We start from the raw sequence: 22,542 nt of genomic DNA on the forward strand, positions 1-22,542 counted from the left end.
GAAGGTTATGTTTCAAGATGACATACTCATCATGGGCAGGGACACCGACTCCCATCTCCACAATTTGGAGGAAGTACAAAGTCGATTGGATCGGGTAGGCCTAAGAGTTAAGAAATCCAAGTGTCTGTTTCTCGCGCCTGAGGTTGAATTTTTGGGCAGAAGGATTGCCGCTGATGGAATCCGCCCAACAGAATCCAAAACCGAAGCAATTCGCCTGGCACCCAGGCCCCGGAATGTCTCGGAACTGCGCGCCTTTCTCAGGCTACTCAATTACTTTGGGAACTTTATGCAGAACTTGAGCAAGCTGCTGGAGCCTCTCCACATGCTACTCAGAAAGGTGTGCGATTGGTTTTGGGGGGACGCCCAAGAACGCGCCTTCAACAAGGCACGCAGCCTTCTATATTCCAACAGTGTTTTGACTTTTTTTGACCCAGGTAAAAAGCTAGTTCTTACATGTGATGCGTCAGTGTGCGGGGTCGGGTGCGTTTTACAGCATGTCAATGGTGCGGGTAAATTACAACCCATTGCTTATGCCTCCAGGTCACTTTCGCGGGCGGAGCGCGGGTCCGGTATGGTGGAGAAGGAGGCGCTCGCGTGTGTATACGGTGTCAAAAAGATGCACCAATACCTTTTCGGGGCCAAGTATACGTTAGAAACTGACCACAAACCCCTCACGTCCTTGCTATCCGAGTGCAAGGCAATAAACGGCAACGCCTCGGCGTGCATTCAGCGGTGGGCACTCATGCTGGTGTCTTACGCCTACACAATAATGCACAGACCAGGCACAGACAACTGTGTTGACGCGCATAGCAGGCTACCCCTGACGACCACGGAAGGGTCCGACGAACAGGACTGTGAGATGGTCATGACAATCAATGCCTTTGAATCCACAGGTTCGCTCATGACGGCTCACTAAATCAGAGCCTGGACGACCAGCGACCCCACGTTATCCTTAGTCAAAAGATGTGTTTTAACTGGTGACTGGGCAGAGACTCGCGATGCCTGCCCCGAGGAGATCAAACCTTTCCATAGGCGCATGCATGAGCTATCACTACAAGCAGACTGCCTGATGTGGGGCAGCCGAGTAGTTATGCCCTTGCGAGGCAGAGAGGCGTTTGTCTGGGAGCTCCACTGCGAGCACCCGGGGATCATCCTTATGAAGGCCATAGCCAAATCCCATGTCTGGTGGCCTGGCATTGACGCGGACTTGGAGCTCTGTGTCCGGCGGTGCACCATCTGTGCCCAACTCAGTAATGCCCCCAGAGAGGCCCCCCTAAGCCCCTGGCCCTGGCCCACTAAACCGTGGTCGCAGGTGCATGTAGACTATGCGGGCCCATTCATGGGCAAAATGTTCCTCGTAGTCATCGATGCATTTTCAAAGTGAATCGAGTGCACAATTTTAAACTCGAGCACCACCTCCACTACTGTGGAGAGCCTTAGAACCATGTTTGCAATGCACGGAATCCCTGACATATTGGTCAGTGATAATGGTCCGTGCCTCACCAGCGCAGAATTTCAAGATTTTATAGTTGACCACGGCATAAATCATGTTAAGACGGCACTGTTCAAGCCGGCCTCCAAAGGCCAAGTAGAGCGAGCAGTGCAAATCGTTAAACAAGGCATTTAAAAAATCCAAGGTCCCACGCTGCAGAGTCGCCTATCGCGATTGCTGCTGTCATACAGATCTCGTCCGCATTCATTGACTGGGGTTCCCCCTGTGCAACTATTGATGAAACGGACCTTAAAGACTATGCTCTTGTTAATCCTCCCAGACATGCATGAAATTGTTGAGGCAAAGCGCTTGAAGCTAAATGAGTACCATGACCGAATTTTGAGGGGGAGGTGCAATGAGATAGGGGACAAAGTGCTTGTGCTAAACTATGGCAGGGGTCCCAAATGGCTTGCAGGGACAGTAACAGGCAAGGAAGGAAACAGGCTACTGGTTGTACAAATGGACAATGGCCAAACCTGCTGGAGGCATGTAGACCAAGTAAAAAGTAGATTCACCAACAACACTGCAGAACCAGAGGCAGACTACAATGTGGAACTCACACCACACCTGGTGGACAGACAGAGGGAACAACCTGAGGAAAGGGCAGTCTCAACAGACAGCCCAGGCGAGATACCAGCAATCATACTGAACGAAACAGACAGCCCAGGCGAGATACCAGCAATCACACCAAAAGAAAAACAGGCACCAAGGCAAACAACTGAACCACAACTAAGATGCTCCACGTGAGAGCGTAGACCACCTGAGAGACTGAATCTATAAAGACAATAAGACCTTGAGGGAGACTGATGTCATGTATCTCACACTACTGTATATAACTGTATCTTACCATGCTATACATGACTGTAACTAGATATGACCTGTAACCACAAGCATACTTTATCACCAGGGGTGCACTTGCAGGAGACACTGGATACCTGTTCCACACAGGTATATAAAGGCAGGTCTCAGGCAAGTGAGGCACTCGAGAGCTGTGAAATAAAGGTGCAGGTCCAGAGTGACCTTGACTTCAGCATGTGCCTCGTGTAAGTCTGTACTGCAGGGTCAGGACTTTACAACTACCCTGAGGAACTCCTGCTGCGATGTCCTGAGGCTGTGATGATTGACCTCCAACCACCACAACCATCTTCCTTTGTGCTAGGTATGACTCTAGTCAGTGAAGAGTTTTCCCCCTCATTCCCATTGACTTCAGTTTTACTAGGTCTCCTTGATGTCACACTCGGTCAAATGCTGCCTTGATATCACTCTCACCTCACCTCTGAAATATAGCTCTATTGTCCATGTTTGAACCAAGCCTGCAATGAGGTTTGGAGCCGAGTGGTCTTGGCGGAAGCCAAACTAGGCATCAGTGAGCAGTTATTGTTGAGGAAGGGCCGCTTGATAGCATTGTCACCGACACCCTCCATCATTTTGCTGATGATTGAGAGTAGACGAATGGGGTGGCAATTGGCTGGATTGGATTTGTACCATATTTTTTGGACAGGACATAGCTGGGCAGTTTTCCACATTGTCGGATAGATGCCAGTGTTACTGCTGTACTAGAACAGCTTGGATAGAGGCGCTGCTAGTTCTGGAGCTGGGATGTTGTCGGGGCCCATAGCCTTTGCTATATCCAATGCACTCAGCCATTTTTTGATATCACGTGGAGTGAATCGAATTGGCTGAAGACTGTCTTCTGTGATGGTGGGGAATTCAGGAGGAGTCCGATCTTGATCAGTCACTTGGCCGATGATAGTTGCAAGTGCATCAGCCTTGTCTTTTGCATTTGCATGCTGGGCTCCGCCATCATTAAGGATGGTAATGTTCATGGAGCCTCCTCATCCCATCAGCTGTTTAATGGTCTACCATTGTTAACGACTGGATGTGGCAGCACTGCAGAGCTTTGGTCTGATCCGTTGGTTGTGGGATTACTTAGCTCTATCTAAAGCATGCTGCTTCTGTTGTTTAGCATGCTTGTAGTCCTGTGTTGCAGCTTCTACAGGTTGGCACCTCATTTTTAGGTCCACGTGGTACTGCTCCTGGCATTTTCTTCTACACTCCTCATTGAACCAGGGTTGGACACCTGACTTGATGTTAATGGTAGAGTGAGGGATATTGAATCATAGAATCATAGAATGTTTACAGCATGGAAAAAGGCCATTCAGCCAGTCGAGCTTGTGCCAACTCTCAGCTAGTCCCATTCGCCTGCCCCTTCCCCGTAGCCCTGTTATTTTTTTTCCTTCAGGTACTTATCCAACTTCCTTTTGCAAGCTAAGATTGAGTCTGCCACCACCCTTTCAGGCAGTGCTATGTCAGGAATACGAGGCTCTGAGGTTACAGATTGAGGTGGAATACAATTCTGTTGCTGCTGATGCCCCACGGCGCCTCATGAAATCATAGTTTTGATCTGCTAGGTCTGTTGTGAATCCATTTAGCATAGTTGTCGGCCCGACCTGGCAGTTAGCCAACAATAAAATATAAAATGGAGTCGCTGGCAGTGCGACCTCACCTTTAATGGTGGATGCGCCGCTCAGCCATAGACAGCTCCCCACTGGGGCAATTTCCCGTGGGGGCCAGAAAGGTGATCGCCGGGGGTCAGTAAGGGGTCGGTGCGTGCCTGACGCGGCAGGAAAATGTGCAGTGCGGTAACCAGTTCCCGCCACTTCTGGCCCGGGTGCAACTTCAGACGGGTTGGCCCATTCATCCGCCACCAGTCGGTAAGGCTTCTCAGCTCCATCTCCCTCTCAGAGCTTATGGAGGGGTGCAATTTCGGCTTCGTGGTGTAAATACACCCTTTATCTTCTTTAAATGTCTTAGATGAATAACATTATCAAATACTTTCTAAAATCCAGGCAACTTTTAGCAACTGGATAGACCTAATCCATTCATTTAGTCTTCTCTTAAATGATTCCAGTAAATTTGTGAGTTTGCTTCTAAATTCATGTTGACTGCTTCTCTGTGGAGTTTTGAAAACATTGATGGCATTTTGTAGAATGCAATTAATTTGTTTCTCGTCCACAGATGTTGGGTAACATTTATTGGTGTAGGGTGGCTTTATTTTGCATCTGACCTTTATGTGATAGACTAGGGATGTTTGATAATTTCCCAACACTATTCCATTCATCTTGATCACACAAGCACAAAATTGTCTCATAAAATAGTACTAGGGCATCATTATTAGGGGTGAGATCAAAGCACATTTGGGACATATAATCAGAGCTCTCTGGTATAGAGATGAAAATATTGCATGTAAAAAAAATATATTGTGTTTTATTATTAAATGTTTGAGTTCATACACAAACCATTCTTCCAGCATGTTAGCTTAAGTAAAATCTGCTGAGGGCACGGTTATGTTTCATCACTAGCAGATAAATAATTCGTGCAACATCAGTCATATTCTTCTCCTGCTTTGTGTCATTTTTATAGCCGCCAGCTCATGCATTGCCAGACCTGCGATAAAGACTCCACTATATACACTTTGCAGATCTAAATACGTTGTACACTAAGCTGTAAATTTAAACAAGACATTTTTCAAGTATTTTAAAAGTGTCATGTCACAAAATTAACTTGTCAGGACTATCACTCCTGGAACTCAATTATTCCCCTAGCTACAAACCAGATATAATAATTTATAAGCCTTTCACTGGGGCATGGTCCTCACCGTGGCTAGTGAGCAGACAGTGTAGGAAACTGACACATTGAGCTTGTACACTAGGAGTAATGCTACATTATGATTGAGATGTATTATTTAGTGGGGGCCATTTTACCTTAACCCGCCCGTCGGGAATCGGCTGGATCGGGTGCAACCCTGGTTTTACACCCTGTGTATTTTTACTTTCCATTGAAGTCAGTGGAGAGTAATATTGGATGAGGTGTAAAACTGGCATTCCACCTGATCCATGGGTTTCCTGCCTGGTAACTTAGCTTAAAATTACCCTCAACATTTCGATACTCATCTGCATCTGGACAATGACATGCCTGAGCAGGAACCTCTCAGTCGTCTGACTACAAAAGTTGTTTTTATTCACATGATGTGGCATTATCATTTCTTACCTAATTGAACACAAGTAACATGCACACATGTATGCACAGTACCGGGTAATGCACTTGGTTGCGACACTGATGTCTTGCCTGAGGCTTGGGTCAGCCTTAACCCAAATTAATCACATAAAAGTCTCCTCTTTCTGCTGAATGTAGGGTTGTAACTGAATTTTGACAGGTACAGCGTTTGTAAATTCGACAGAACAAAACTGTTTATAATTCAGCACTACTTGGATGAAGAAAGCGGTTCTAAGGACAATTGGCATGGGAAATGAAAATATTACACTGGTATAGTAGGGATATTCTTCTGAGGGACTTTACGAGAAGAACTGGGGGATGGCAAGATTTAGGCAAGTTAGCAAGAGAAGGCTGAGAAATGCTCATCATAGGTAGTGTTAGCCCATGCACTTTCTCAAAGTATTGCAATTCCTTAAACTCATTGGCTATTTATTCAAGGTGGAATGTCATGGTGCGTCCAATTAAACAGGCTTCTCTGCACAAAGAGGCCAGTCACTCAGATTACAACCAAGATCCAAATCTGCTGGCACATCCATTGCAAAAGAAGCGCTTCCTCTGGTACAGCAGCTTCACTGAGACGCGAATCATCTCACACCTATAGGATGAACCTTTCCACTTACCCACTGCTCAACCTCATCTCACTCGGAGCATGTCATAGGAGTCGTAAATTAGAAACATGAGCAAGTAAGTTAGTGGGCAAAAAGGGGAAACATGATGGTACGAGGTAACTAGGCTAGAAATTACCCTTTGCCCCCATTTGGGAGTGGTAACCTTCCGGGGCCTAGTCCCAGCCCGGAAGTCTCGTCCCCGACACAGAATTGGGCCTTATGCCCCTCAAAGGAAGCAGAACACTGTCTCCGGCGCTCTGCTTACTTTCAGGGGCCCTCCCGGGGTGGTAGCGCGCGCTGAGTACAGCACCGCATGGAGCAGGCCTGTGCTACGCGGATGCTCTGTGTAGTTCTGATGTGCTACAATGCCTCTCCCCTTCCATTAAAGGGGAGTGCCGCTGCGCACTCTGCAGGCCCTTTGGTGATTGCCACTGGGGAACCGACGACGCGATCGACCAAGCCAGTGACCCAGTACCCAAAATGAAGTGCCGGGCTGCACGATGGTGGCCTGGTCACCACAAGGGCTGCCATTATTGGGCTGATGCATGAGTTGGCTGACAAATAAAAATGGCAGCCTAGGGCGTTAAAGGCCTCCCCATTAAGGGGCACCCGGCAGAGGATGTCCGCCAATTTTGCGACCTGCAAAGCTGGCGTTGACATCCACCCTTGCCAGCCTCGCGAACCGTGGGGCAGTTTGCTCTGTGGGATGGAAAGCGGTTGGCGCGTGGTGGTGAGGGGTTGGCCTGCACGGCAATGATGTCATCGCCGGTTGCGCGCCAGCCCGGAGCACTAATCGCGGGGCACGCCACTGCCGGGACAGCGCCTCTCAAACCTCTGGGACAATTTCCCAGGAGGCGGTAGCGCCCCCCTCCCCTGCCCTCCAGGCGTAAACGCCATTGCGTGCTGGTAGCACCCCCCCGGAGGTGCCAATGGGGCTATAAAAAGGGGCAATTTTGGCCCCTTTCTGGGCAAAATAATAATGCTTAACCACATAGAGTCCTGAATTCATTTCTGTGACTGCTGGCTGTTCTGTCTCACATCCTCTCCCTCCTGTGCACCCTCCTCTTGCTGTAGTGAGGGGGTTCATTCTGCCTTTGTGTTTTTCAATTATTTCTTGACCTGTGGGAACCCTGCTGGTCTGTAGAACTGGATAGATCTTTCTCCTTGTTTGTCTGATTACATATGAATATGAATTGCACAGCCCCTCTGGCAGCTGCCTGATGAATGTAGCAATGGTCTCCAGGTGCTGCCTGGAAGAATCCAAAGCTGTTCTCTTGGAGCAAGTGGAATTCAGTCAGAAACTGGCATATTTCTCCAATTGCCTGCAGTGGGAAGTGTAGCCTTCTGTGGCAGTGGTGTGCAGAATGTTCCAAGTGAGATCTTTTTGGTCTGTGAACCCTATTGAGTGAATATCTACATGCAGGAAACAAATGTCTCCTGTGATCTTGTATTCTAAATTCCTCTAATTTAGCCTCTTCTATCTACTCATTCTTCTCTTCATAACATAAAAAAAAAGGAATTCCATTGGCAGGATTTCTTTGAGCACCAGGATTAAAATCAGCCAGATTATATTTTACCACAGGCGGGCAGGTCATGATTTCTGCTGGAAACCTGCTGGCAGTTAAAATCCAGGCTCAACCTTCACTTACAGCAAACACAATGGTCTACTCAATGCAGTATCTGCCTCAGGGGTTACTTTAATGATGCTCGTACTGCCAATTATATAGTGGCAGTAATAATTCGAGGTGGGTCTAGCAGAGGTTGGGGGGAAATGGCTTGTAGGGTTTCCTATGTCCATATGATCCTATTTAACTGCTACAGGGTGGACTCTCAGTGGGTCTTAAAGAGGACTGGTTATTTTTTGAAAGGATAATTCTGGTGCAATGCTAGACTTGCATTTTTGAGGTGGAAGACAGTACCGCTCCATTTTACTGTTTACTGCCTCAAGACTGCCAGAAAATGGGTTCCAAATCATAGGAAATGCAGCCCGCAATCTCAAAGCATAAAGTGGTAAGTGATTCAGAAAGGTGAGGAAAGCACTATAGTGACCGATCAGTCTCTCCACACAACTGGAAGTATCACATGCCAACCCGAAAAACTAGCAAAAGCTGACTCACTGCTTCAAAAACGCTCATAACCGGCCTCCAGTTTAGTCCTTCTAATACATGAAGTATGCATGTGTTTGTTTTAAATTTAGCTGAAAGTATACCCAACACTGGAACACTTTCATAATGGAAAACAAATACTACAACATGCCAAAATGCAGTTTGCAGCAGTGGTGAATTTAGAGATTGCTGAAGGGCATTATGCATGTAGAAGGCACAAGTGTTAAAAATATGCCAGTTAAAGGCTACCTCTATTCACTTTAATAATCAGGATTGACTGTAACTCAGTCTGGTGGTTATATTTTAATGGGCTAGAAATTCCACATTGAAAAATAGCTCAGTTTTTTGGTGTTATTTCAGATTAGCGACCGATTTTTTACACCGAAATAGTGCCAAAAAAAATAAGGCCGAAGTTCCGCCAAAAATGTAAAAAATTTTGGCGTAGTCTTAAAATACCTCCGTTTTTAAGGACGGAGCTAAATTTTTTCGCCTTAAAAATAATGCCCGTTCTGCACTTGCCAAACACAACATAAACTTGAGACTCTAAAGTAAAAATGCAGGCGGGGAGATTACTCCGACCAAAAAATTCCTTATTCTCTGCTTTGGTGCTGGTGAATGGATATTTAGACATCTTTTAATGAAACTTGTTCTGTAAAATAAACATGGCCTGATCATATAGAGTTTTAAGTTCAATCTCTCTCTATCTCATTTCATTCTCTCTCTGTCTCTTTCCATTCTCTCTCTTTCTCTCTCTCTCTCTCTCTCTCTCTCTCGTAATCACGGCCCCATAACTCCTTTAATGTCTGCCTCGGTTGGAAATGAGACTGAAATGTCCATGTAGTTTCATGTCCTTGGGCTGCTGCACTTTATCTCTCTGTGGTGTGGTGTTGCCTCCCAGGTCAGGTCGGGATGGCATGCTGGTTCCTTGGGCTAGAAATAGGAGCCCGCCCAAATATGGGCACAGGGAAGAGAAATCGGAGATTTTACTTCAAACCTGGCTATGGTTCTGTAATGGAGAATCATTCTTTCCCATTCTTGTTCAATAAAGGATGAAATCATCATTATAGGGCTAGATTTTCCACTATGATCGCTATTGCCCAAAAATGGGCGATATTTCCGGCCTCAATGCTTTTTTAATTTTTCATGATTGCTGGAATATTGCCCATTTAAAAAAAGTTTCGCCTTTTCATTTTGGGCAATAGCGATGTGAAATGGGCCTTAGCGATGTATTCAGTCGTGCAAGGCTGGTGTCCATAGCAACGGGCGTTCTGCGCATGTGTGATTTTTATTAGTAAAGAAGTTTTCCCATGATTCGGGAGTTATGGGGTCATCTGCATTTGCTCAGAAGAGTGAAAGAGAGGGAGAGAGAGAAGGAGAGAGAAACCAAGCAGTCGGATACCTTAATTTGAAATATGTCTAGTGATACAAGTATGCAGAGGAGGAGCTGGAGGGAGAAGGAGGGCCTTCTTGGACGAGGTGAATGAGGTCCACGTAAATGAGATGGAAAATAGAAACGGACAATTAACCGAGGGTGGGCGTGAGAAACCTCCCCCCTGGACCTATCAAAAAATATGGGGCGATATCGCCACCATTGTTTCTTCAGTGGCCCACGATGGGCATGAGGTAGACCAGTGCCGCAAGAGGAGGAACAGCCTGGTTGCTTCGGCAAGAGTAAGTATTAAATTATTACATTTTAAATTGTAATTGTTGTGTATTTAGAATAAGACAGACTGAACACTGTGAGCTCAAAGTAAAATGTGACCTTAGTCTTTTATTGCAGGTCTCCCGAGTGCCTCTCCAACCTGTGAAGCCTCCTTAAATACCTGTGCTCCCAAGGGATTATGGGATCCCTTTGGACTCCAGTGGATGAGCCCTCTGGTGGCTACACAGAGTAAATACAAGTCCACATATATATAACAACACTTCCCCCACAAAAGTCAATAGTGTAACTATTTACAATGTGAGTTGCTCTGGGGCCCTTCTTGCCCTGGTTGATCGTCTCGGTGTGAAAGCTCGTGTTGTTGAATCATTTGTTGGGCCCTCGCTGGGCTGCTGTGCAGCTGGCCTTGCTGAGCTGCCTGGTGTGTTGAGCCCTGCTGGGCTGCTGTGGATGATGGGTTCTGCTTCAAGGTCAACCATGGTGCCGGTTGCCACTGATGTGTATGTTGGGGGATCAAAAAAGGTAGGGCCCAAGGTGGGTTGCTCAGGATAGTCTGTGAATCTGAGTTTGATTTGGTTCAAGTGTTTCCGGTGAATGAGTCCATTTGAAAGTTCGGGTGTTTGACCCGAAACACCCTGCTCCCCTCTTTGAACACGACAGTGCCGGGAAGCCATTTGGGACCTTGTCCATAATTTAATACAAATACAGGATCATTGATTTCAATCTCGCATGACGCATTTGCGCTATCATGGTATGCACTTGGTTGAAGCCGCCTGCTCTCTACCTGTTCATGTAGATCAGGGTGAACTAACGAGAGCCTTGTCTTAAGTGCTCTTTTCATGAGCAGTTCAGCAGGTGGGATCCCAGTGAGTGAGTAGGGTCTCGTGCGGTAGCTAAGCAGGACTCGGGATAGGTGAGTCTGCAATGAGCCTTCAGTTACCCTCTTCAAGCCTTGCTTGATGGTTTGCACTGCTCTCTCTGCCTGACCATTAGATGCTGGTTTAAACGGGGCAGATGTAACATGTTTGATCCCGTTACGGGTCATGAATTCTTTGAACTCAGCACTGGTAAAACATGGCCCGTTGTCGCTCACCAGGACATTGGGTAAGCCGTGAATGGCAAACATGGCCCGCAGGCTTTCAGTAGTGGCAGCAGACATGCTAGCCAACATTATGTCACATTCAATCCACTTGGAGTACGCGTCTACAACCGCAAGGAATATTTTACCCAAGAGCGGGCCTGCATAGTCGACGTGTACCCTAGACCACAGTTTGGAGGGCCAAGACCATAAACTTAGCGGCGCCTCCCTGGGTACATTGCTTAACTGCGAGCATGTATTACATCTGTGAACGCAGGAATCTAAGTCCGCATTGATACCGGGCCACCACACGTGGGATCTAACTATCGCTTTCATCATCACGATGCCTGGGTGGGTACTGTGGAGGTCATTGATGAAGGTGTCTCTGCCCTTCTTGGGACCACTACTCGATTGCCCCACAGAAGACAGTCTGCCTGTATAGACATTTCATCTTTGTGCCGCCAGAACGGCTTTATCTCTTCCTGCATTTCCACTGAGACACTGGATCAGCTCCCGTGAAGCACACAGCTTTTGACTTGAGATAATAAGGGGTCCTGGCCTGTCCAGGTTTTGATCTGCTGAGCAACGACGGTTGATTGCTCACTCTCAAATGCTTCCATAACCATGGCTAGATCTGCGGGCTGCCCCATTTCCACCCCCGTGGTGGGCAATGGCAGCCTTCTGAGACTATCGGCGCAGTTTTCTGTGACTGGCCTGTGGCGGATGGCATAGTTGTATGCGGACAACGTGAGCGCCCATCTCTGGATGCGGGCCGATGTGTTGGTATTTGTCCCTTTACTCTCGGAAAACAGGGATATAAGTGGCTTATTGTCAGTTTCCAATTCGAATTTTAGCCCAAACAGGTATTGATGCATTTTCTTTACCCCATAGACACACGCTAATGCTTCTTTTTCAATCATACTGTAGGCTCTCTCAGCCTTAGACAGACTCTTGGATGCATAAGCAACCAGTTGCAGTTTCCTGAAATCATTACCTTGTTGAAATACACACCCGACGCCATATGATGGCGCATCACATGCTAGTACCAAACGCTTACATGGATCATATAACACAAGCAATTTGTTTGAGCATAACAATTTTCTAGCTTTTACAAACGCATTTTCTTGGCTTTTGCCCCAAATCCATTCACCCCCTTTTCGTAGTAAGACGTGTAGTGGTTCTAGCATGGTGCTTAGACCCGGTAAGAAGTTACAAAAATAGTTCAAGAGTCCCAGAAACGACCGCAGCTCCGTCACTTTCGGTGGCCTCAGTGCGTTCTCGAGTGCCTCCATCCTTGCGTTGGTGGGCCTGATGCTGTCCGCCGCATACCTTCTTCTCAGGAACTCCACTTCAGGCACCAGGAAAATGCACTTCAAGCGTTTTAACCTGAGCCCCACGCGGTTGTGTCGACTAAGAACCTCCTCCAGGTTCTGCAGGTGCTCGACTGTGTTCCAACCTGTGATCAAGATGTAGTCCTGGAAGACCACGGTGTGCGGGACTGACTTCAGTAAATTTTCCATGTTTCTCTGGAATATCGCCGCCACTGATCGGGTTCCAAATGTGCATCTGTTATAAACAAAAAGACCTTTGTGCATGTTGATGTAGGTGAGGGCCTTCGATGATTCCTCCAGTTCCCCTGCGTCATGTAGGCTGAAGTCAGATCCAGCTTCGTGAACGTCTTTCCTCCCACCAGCGTTGCAAAGAGGTTGTCGGCTTTTTGTAGTGGGTATTGGTCCTGCAGGGAGAAACGATTGATAGTTACTTTGTAATCGCCACAGATTCTGTCAGTCTCATCTCCCTTGATGACTGGGACAATAGGACTGGCCCACTCGCTGAACTCGAGCGGTGAAATGATGCCCTCTCTTTGCAGGCAGTCTAGCTCGATCTCTCCCCTTTCTCCTTTCTCTCATCATGTACGGTACTGCTCTTGCCTTGTGATGGATGGGTCACGCTCCCGGAATTAGGTGGATCTGCACTTTTGCTCCTTGGAATTTCCCGATGCCTGGTTCGAACAGTGAAGCAAATTTGTTTAAGACCTGGGCACACGAAGTGTCATCAGCGGGCGAGAGCGCTCGGACGTCGTCCCAGTTCCAGTGTATCTTTCCCAGCCAGTACCTGCCAAGCAGCGTGGGACCATCGCCCGGTACCACCCAGAGTGGTAGCTTGTGCACTGCTCCATCGTAGGAGACCTTTACAGTTGCACTGCTGATTACAGGAATCAGTTCTTTTGTGTAAGTTCTTAGTTTTGTGCAAACTGGAGTTCAGACTACTTTGAGGCCTTGTTGCACCACAACCTTTCGAAAGTCTTTTTGCCCATGATGGACTGTCTCGTGCCCGTGTCCATCTCCATTGACACCGGGAGTCAATTTAGTTCAACATTCAGCATTATCGGGAAACAATTCTTGGTGAATGTGTGCATCTCATGTACCTCTGCCTCCTCGATTCAAGGCTCTGGTTCGTCGTGATCCTCCGTGGATCTGTCCTCCTCTGCAACGTGGTGGTTTGCAGGTGTAACAGGCTTTGCAGCTCGCCTGCACATTTGTTGGAGGTGTCCCATTGTTGTACAGCCCTTGCAAATGTACTCTTTGAATCGGCATGAATGGAAACGATGGTCACCACCGTAGCACCAACAAGGTGTTAATGGCCTTGTATTCATCACCCTTGATGGTGGACTCTGAGTCATCTGCGGACGTGCAGCTGCAGGTATGTGTGACCTGCCCTGTACGTTATGATTCGAAAACAACATTACTTTGTTCACAGTATTTGTAGCAGCACTTGTGTGCTGAGAGATTTGTTTCATATTGTCACTGGGGGCAATGAACGCCTGGGCTATCGCTTTGGTCTTACTCAAGGTTGGGGTCTCTACAGTCAAAACTTTGTGAAGTATGGCTTCGTGGTCAATGCCAAGTACGAAAAAGTCTCTGAGCATGTGCTCCAAATGTCCTTCAAATTCACAATGACCTGCAAGGCATCTTAGCTCGGCAACATAACTCGCCACTTCCTGGCCTTCTGGTCTTTTGTAGGTGTAGAACCTATACCTCGCCATCAGAATGCTTTCCTTCGGGTTCAAATGCTCTCGGACCAGTGTGCACAAATCGTCGAACGATTTTCCGTAGGTTTCGCTGGAGTGAGCAGATTCTTCATGAGGCCATACGTTGGTGCCCCACAGATGGTGAGGAGGATCGCCATTCGTTTGGCAACACTCTCTTCCCCATCTAGCTCGTTGGCCATGAAATATTGGTCGAGTCGTTCCACAAAAGTTTCCCAATCATCTCCCTCCAAAAATTTCTCCAGGATGCCCATTTTTCTCTGCATCTTTGGGTTCGCTATCTGTATCTCATCGCCAGTTGTTGTGTATGTAGAATAAGTCAGATTGAACACTGTGAGCTCAAAGTAAAGTGTGACCGTAGTCTTTTATTGCAGGTCTCCAGAGTGCCTCTCCAACCTGTGAAGCCTCCTTAAATACCTGTGGTCCCAAGAGATTATGGGATCCCTTGGGACTCCAGAGGATGAGCCCTCTGGTGGCTGTACAGAGTAAATACAAGTCCACATATATATAACAGTAATGATCCACTGAATTAATTAGAATATAAACCTGCCGGATTGTAATTAAGCTGGGTAATCTTGGGTAGCTTCCCTGCTAAGATTTGGACAGGGGTCGGAACCTGCACCCTTTAAGTCTAATTTTGCTGAGATGCCTTACATTTAATCAACAGTATTAATTATTATTATTTAAAGGAATGACTGGAAACAGACAGACCGCAAACATTCAGCATTTCTATCACGTTAGTTTCGAAGGAGAATTTTTGTGTGCTGTGAGCAAGTCTTTAACTTGGGCATCGTTTGTTTCCTTTTTGGTTCCATTGGTGGATGGGGCATGACTGAGCATTGAGGAGTCCGGTCACCTTTACCCAGACTGTCACACACACTCCGGCCGCTGTCACACACACTCACAGTGACCCAGCCGGGACTGGTGGAGAGCTGCCCTGGCTCACCGTCTGCCCTGGGACACTTTGGGACATTAGCTCCGGCCAAATAGTGGTCCCTGAGCACGGCCCATGGACACGGTGCCCCCTCCCATTTCAGTCCTGTCATTGCCGAGCTCACCAGCGGTCCTGATTCCCCTCACCAGGGGACCTCCATCGATTCAAATAAACTGCCTACCTCCCCTCAGGCGCCGAATGGCATGGCCCATGGATGGGGCCTTTCCTGGAGATTGTACGCGAGATGTTTGGTGTCAAGCATTAGTTCCTAGACACGATCTTATTAAATATTTTCTCTGAACGTAGATGTTATAATCATGCATCCATTATGGATACATTATTAGCAAAACTGTATTAGCATATAATGTTAAAGTTATGGATGAATAGAATGTGAGGTGACTAATTGTGGATTACAATATCTATTGCGTTTCAGTAATAGTACTGAGTCAATTAGCTTATGCCATGCTCTTGTCACATTTGCAGAGGAAGATATTGAAGAATCATGCGGAGCAGAGGCGGACCGGGGGAGGGCCTGCTGAGCTCCACCTACTAACAGACTTGGAGGAACGTGCCGTAGCATTAGTGAGCACCCACAATCGCTCTGTCTCTCCTGAGGTGGACCAGCAGTTCCATCTGGCAATTTTTGTCCTCTCCTGATAGCTAGGTTATGCAACATGCAGCACACCACAATGAACTTAACGATCTGCGCAGAGTGGTATTGTAGGTTGCCTCCTGAGTGGTCCAGGCATCTAACAGATCTCCAATTGTCTTTTCGTCGATATTGCGTGTAGCTTTATGGCTTTCTTTGTAGCGCTTCTCGGCTTCTGTCTGGGGCTTGCGTAGGGGAGTCATGAGCCAGCTGGCAAGGTCATATCCTTTATCCCCCAGCATCCAACTGTAACCTTGTGGCTGACTCTTAAACAGATCAGACACAGTGCTCTCACACAAGATGTGCGCATCATGGCTGCTTCCTGGAAAATTTTAATTTACTGTCATGATTATTTGCTTGTGGTCGACAATGAGCTGCACATTCAGGGAGTGGAATCCCTTTCAGTTCCGAAACACCTCTGTATCCTGTAAAGATGCTCACAAGGCGACGTGCGTACAGTCTATTGCTCCCTGCACCTTGGTGAAGTTGGTTATTCGTGAGCAACCCAAAGCCCTCTCAGTCTGTGCCTCCCTGGTCATAGGGAAGCTTATAAAATCCATCGTGCATGCGTAAAGGGCTTCAGTCACCTGTTGAATACAGCAATGTGTGTCATGCTGTGAGATACCGCAAATGACCCCAGCTGAGGCCTGAAAGGAGCCTGATGCATAGAAGGAAAGTGCCGCAGTAACCTTAACCTCAATGGGCAGTGTGGTCCAGATGGTGCTGGTAGGCTGCAGATCTCCCTTAATTAGCTGGCATATCTCACTGATGACCTCCTTTCGGAAGCGCAGCCTTTGACCGCACGTGTTAATGGACAAGTCCAGGTATGAGCGATTATTCCTGTAAATGGATTGGGTGTAACGTCTCCTCCTCAGCAGTCTGCCACCTCTTTGATTGGGCTCTTCAATATACCTTCTCCCATCTCTATTCTGCAGCATGTGATTAGTGATCAATACTGGTTGAGAAATTACAGGCCCCATCACTATAAATCGCTATAAATGCCCTTAATTTGTCATCAACAAATACAAAGGTGATTAGATGATTGGCAAGGGTCAAAAAGGCCCTGAAAATCACTCACAAATTGATTCTCCTGACAAGCACTTCAAGCAATGTTTTATTATAGATCCTCCGTGTTAGAAAATGGTGTCCGTAGTGCCGAGTACTGCCGAGTAGTGCCGAGTACTGCCGAGTAGTGCCGAGTACTGCCGAGTAGTGCCGAGTGCTGCCGAGTACTGCCGAGTAGTGCCGAGTACTGCCGAGTAGTGCCGAGTACTGCCGAGTAGTGCCGAGTGCTGCCGAGTAGTGCCGAGTACTGCCGAGTAGTGCCGAGTACTGCCGAGTAGTGCCGAGTGCTGCCGAGTAGTGCCGAGTGCTGCCGAGTAGTGCCGAGTACTGCCGAGTAGTGCCGAGTGCTGCCGAGTAGTGCCGAGTGCTGCCGAGTAGTGCCGAGTGCTGCCGAGTAGTGCCGAGTACTGCCGAGTAGTGCCGAGTGCTGCCGAGTAGTGCCGAGTGCTGCCGAGTAGTGCCGAGTGCTGCCGAGTAGTGCCGAGTGCTGCCGAGTAGTGCCGAGTGCTGCCGAGTAGTGCCGAGTAGTGCCGAGTACTGCCGAGTAGTGCCGAGTGCTGCCGAGTAGTGCCGAGTGCTGCCGAGTAGTGCCGAGTACTGCCGAGTAGTGCCGAGTACTGCCGAGTAGTGCCGAGTACTGCCGAGTAGTGCCGAGTACTGCCGAGTATTGCCGAGTAGTGCCGAGTACTGCCGAGTAGTGCCGGGTCAGGTGAGTGCAGCTTTTCTTCAGCGTCTTTTTGGGCCAGCGATCATTTGGGAAAATTGTGGGCGAAATTCCGAAAGTAGCGCTAGGCGATAATCTGGGCCATAATTGGGTGCTAGTTTCCATTATAACCAGTATTCTCAGCCTTGCACGAGGATGACGTCATATTTTTTAAAAAATAGGCAGGGCGATGCAGCACATTCATGTATGCTGAAAGTTGCGCTGGTGATAAATGGGCTATAATCGGGTGCTAGTTTCCACTTTTCAGCAAATATGGGCGATAGCCTGCATCTCAGTGCGTATATGGGCGCTAAATAGACGATAAATGGGTGATGATGTGCCAAAAGTCTAGCCCTTAGGTTTTTGGGGTTTCATTTCGTAACGCTGACTCTGTTGGCATGGCAAATGAACCAGCTGAAGACACAGAATAGAGAGTATTTATCATTCCTATATAAAATATAGGTTTTATTCCCTCCCAAAACTTTAACTTTTAGCTGTTTCCCAAGATGGCCCCATTATCGCCGATTTCCATCCGACTCCACCAGGTAAGGCAAGCTTTTTAAAAGTGGTATTTAGCACTGTCCTTAAAAATATCCTTATTGGGAAAACTCGCAAAAAATGGCGTTATCATTGGATTTGACCCCGAGTGACATCACAAAAGCGGTTCTCAAAAAAAATGGCCCTTATTTTTTAAGGATGGCTTTACATCACTGGCAAAACTAACAAATTGGCACCATGTTTATCTAGCTCCAAAAAAAACTTCTGGCTCCCAAAAAATGGTGCTAAATTGATCCTTACGGTGGTGAATTTCGGGCCCAGAAGTCTTATTGGATATTAAGGTTTTAGGGAAACCACCATAGGTCAAAAGGTCTTGTCAATATCCAGGGCAGGCCCATCCCTAAAAAGAGAATAAAAGTAACATTTAGAGCTTTGTTTAGCACAGACAGTGAATGGAAGAACCGGAGGTTGGGCTGGTCGAACACTCTTTGAGAATGATCCCATGCTTTACCAAAGAAGGCTCGGGACTGAACTGCTCATGTGCACCAGCCGTTTGTCCGATCGGGATTGGTATTAACTATCTGTTATGGTTGTATGTTTTTGCTATATAATTAATGTGTTATATTCGGACTTAAACTCTAAGACGGGCTAGAATTTTCCCAAATAACGAAATCACCATTTATAGACATTATTCGCAATTAATAACTTTTTTTTCCTGCCGAAATAACGGCAAAAAATAAATGGCTAAAATTTGCCAAATATGTTGCAATGTTTGGCGAAGTGTTGAAACAATGCCGTTTTTAACGACAAAAATGAACTATTCTGCGATTTAAAAAAATGCCCCTTCTCCGCATGCGTGGAAAAAAAACATATTTTGCTCGTTTTTCACGTGATGGGTGCGCCCACACATGCGCAGTACACTTCCAGTTCTGAATCAGACATTTTTAAAGGGGATTTAAAGTGCCGGTGAGTTCACCATGCTTCAACGCAGAGGCTGCAAGAACAAAAATGCAGGATGATTTGGGAAGGAAGAGGACTCGGAAGTTTACCCAGGACGCAAATGAGGCCCTGGTGGGTGCTGTAAAGAGAGGATGGGGCCAGATTGGAAAGAATGGCAAAGGGAAACTGCACCCATCTGCAATGAAAGAAGTGTGGAAACGCGTGGCTGAGCAGCTTTCCTCTGTGGACTCCGCCATGAGGACCCACCACCAGTGCAGGAAGAGATAGCATGACCTTTGGGGGACAGCCAGAGTAAGTCATATTTTTATTTAATGCATTCCAATTACTTAAATTGTAAATTTGACACATCTCGGTACCGCTAGGCTTCTAATCATCACACATTATAAGGATTGCTTTTTTTCTGCATTGCACTTTGATGTTTTCATAATGAACAATGAGCAAATAAAGGGACATTAAACAGATCACTTAATTAAATACACACAGCATGATATAAGTGCTTTGATGACTATCTGTGTGTGCCTCAACAGCAGAAGGCCCCTCTCTTAAAAATTTCTATTATCATCTTTGCAGAAAAAGTTGTTCCATAACTGACGAAATTAACAGAAAACTTGTGGCGGTCCGGCAACACTGCTCCCACTCACTCATCTGGAAAGTCGTGTGGCGGGTCTGATTGGTGCGTCGCAGGGATCGACTACCCATGCGGATGCTGAGCCCATGTTTGAGAGTGACAGTAAGTCCTGCAAAATCCACAGTCTGGGTTGGCTCAATGTTAAGTACTGTGTGGGCTAGGCTTCGCTTTATGCGACGTACTGTCAGTCATCGGGGTCCTTCAAATGAGCCTGCGCTATGTGAGCCTACTCATGTCACCGTGCCCCCTCCCCTGCTGCTAACCAGTCATCTGTTCTTTTATATTTTGCAGATGATTCAGAAACATCCAATAATGGAGAAGACCCCGCCAACTCGCAGGAAGTGGCATTGAGGGCATCGACCTCAGCCATCTGGAGGAGGAGAAGGAGGAACAAATTGATACAGTGGTGGCGGAGGTGGGGGGGGGCAGTGGGGTGTTGTTGTAGAGTGTGGAGGAGGGCACGCAGGCATAAAGGGCTTCATCTTCAGCCAGCAGTATGGAGGAGGGGGGAACTGGGACATTCCCCGGTTACACAACATCTGAGGTCGTGGGTCCCACTGGGTTGCAGAAAAGCACACTCAGGGCAGCAGCAGGCAATCTGCCGTCTGTGTGGAGGCTGCGTCGGCAAGACTGCTCTGCCGAAATGCAGGCTGAACGGGAAATAGTAGATTTTATGGGAATGACTGGGGAGAGCATCCAGCTCACCAAATCGCTTCTCGAGGCCATGGGTGGGATCTCGGGAAGCGTCGCAGCACTATCTGCTGACATATTAGGGAGGGCACATCGGGAAGCATTGCAGTATTATCGACAGAGATTAAGGAGGGCATGTCGCAGGTAATAGCTGCAACGCGTGACAACAGCGAGGCTGATAATGCCCAGCGGCAATTGACGGTCTCGACTGATGCCACTCTAATCCCCAGACCAATCTTACCAGTCAGTGTTCAGGCTGAGCAACAGGATGAACACTCCAAAGCCGGGACTTCCACAGCCCCAGCTTCTTGAGGGCTTCCATTGCCGCCTCCTTTGTCTGTCCCTCAACAAGTGCAGCACCCTGCCCGCAATACTAATAAAAAACAGCTTGGAGTCACCAGGACTAGGGGTAAGCCTGCGGTTACGGGCAAGACTCGTGCCAAGGGCAAGAGGGGGTTGGGGGGTTTAAATTAAGCCGGGGAGAGAGGTGGATGCAACTGAAGTTTGTTTGCTGCTGTGGTTGTTGTTGTTGTTTTGCTGTTCTTTTGTTCTTCTTTTATTGTTGTTATGGTTGGTTGTTTGTTTTATTATTATTGTTGCCTTCTTCTAGCTCTCTGCTGGATCGCATAAGCAGTCAGCAAATGTGGCACAGATAGAATAGGCCCCATTCTTTTCAATGTCCTTAAATGTCCTAAATGTCCTTAAATGCCCTTAAAAACGAAGTAAAAACTTACAAAAAGCTCAATCTGTCAAACTCAGCCTTCCCTCCAAAAGCTTTAATTCACTGAACTTCAGCACCAAGATGGTGCCGTTATCAACGATTTCGATCCGACTCGACCAGGTAAGAAAGTGTTTTTTGTGCGGTATTTATCACGGTCCTTAAAAATGTCGTTATTAGCCAAATTCACAAAAACAGCGATATTATTGTTTTTGATGCCGAATGAAGTCACAAAAACAGTTTTGAAAAAAGGTGGTATAACGACGGCGTTATACCACTAGCCAAATTAGCAAATTGTCGTTACATTTTTTTAACGACAAAAAGACACATTTAACACGAAAAAATGGCGTTAAAACATGTGTTATCCTGGCCAAATTCTAGCCCCTAGTTCTTTATCTCAATTCTTGAAACAAAGCCTGCCTTAAAGATGTCTTATGATTTTGGCCACATGCCATCATTTATACCTTATCGAAGTTGCTTTTCTGTAGAATTCCTTTGATGTCTCTCTGTCTCTATTCTCCTGGGTACAATCACTACAAAGCCTTATCCCTCTACTCTTTGAACTATGAAGCCAAAACAAAAAACTGTAAACTTAACCAATCTTTACAACACAGCAAACTGCCTGTGTTTACATTAATTCATTATCTTCACCAGCAGTTTGTTAAGGTAACTTCAAACCCTACCCTTCACATTATACATAAAATACATAAACAAGGTTCAAGTCTTAACTTAAAAACAACAGCTAATCGCTGAGCAATAGGGAGACTGTATATAGCACAAAGAACTGTACCATCCATTTGTAAGCATTTCTCTGATTCGAATAGACATTCCGTCTGCAGTTCAAAACAATGATTTAAACACAGAATTCGTATCAGTTTTATACATTTGTAGCAGTTTTTTAATAAATTTTTAGGCATCCCTGATTTCTAACACAAGATTTACTTTATTCAAAGAGCTAAGAGCAAATTACTCCCCAGAAAGTTTTGATTTTTGATTCATTATTTGGTGCACTTTCTGGTATTTTGGAATCTACTATAGTTCTGCCTTACAAACCAAAAATAAACTCTCCTGGAAGGGTTAAAGATATGTTAAATCTGAAAATAAAATATTTGTACAGACTTCCATATAGGATATAGTTAAAGTCACAGTCTAAGGATAAGGGGTAAGCCATTTAGGACTGAGATGAGGAGAAACTTCTTCACCCAGAGAGTGGTGAACCTGTGGAATTCTCTACCACAGAAAGTTGTTGAGGCCAATTCACTAAATATATTCAAAAAGGAGTTAGATGTAGTCCTTACTACTAGGGGGATCAAGGGGTATGGCGAGAAAGCAGGAATGGGGTACTGAAGTTGCATGTTCAGCCATGAACTCATTGAATGGCGGTGCAGGCTCGAAAGGCCAAATGGCCTACTCCTGCACCTATTTTCTATGTTTCTAAAGTAAATGGGTTAAGATAGCATTAGAACATAAAAACATAAGAATTAGGAGCAGGAGTAGGCCATTCGGCCCCTTGAGCCTGCTCTGTCATTCAATACCAACTCAACTCCACTTTCCTGCACTCTACCCATATCCCTTAATTCCCTTAATATCCAAAAATCTATCGATTTATGTCTTGAATATACTCAACGACTGAGCCTCCACAGCCTTCT

Source organism: Pristiophorus japonicus, chromosome 11 (genome assembly GCF_044704955.1).
Source record: "Pristiophorus japonicus isolate sPriJap1 chromosome 11, sPriJap1.hap1, whole genome shotgun sequence".
Taxonomy (NCBI): Eukaryota; Metazoa; Chordata; class Chondrichthyes; family Pristiophoridae; genus Pristiophorus; species Pristiophorus japonicus.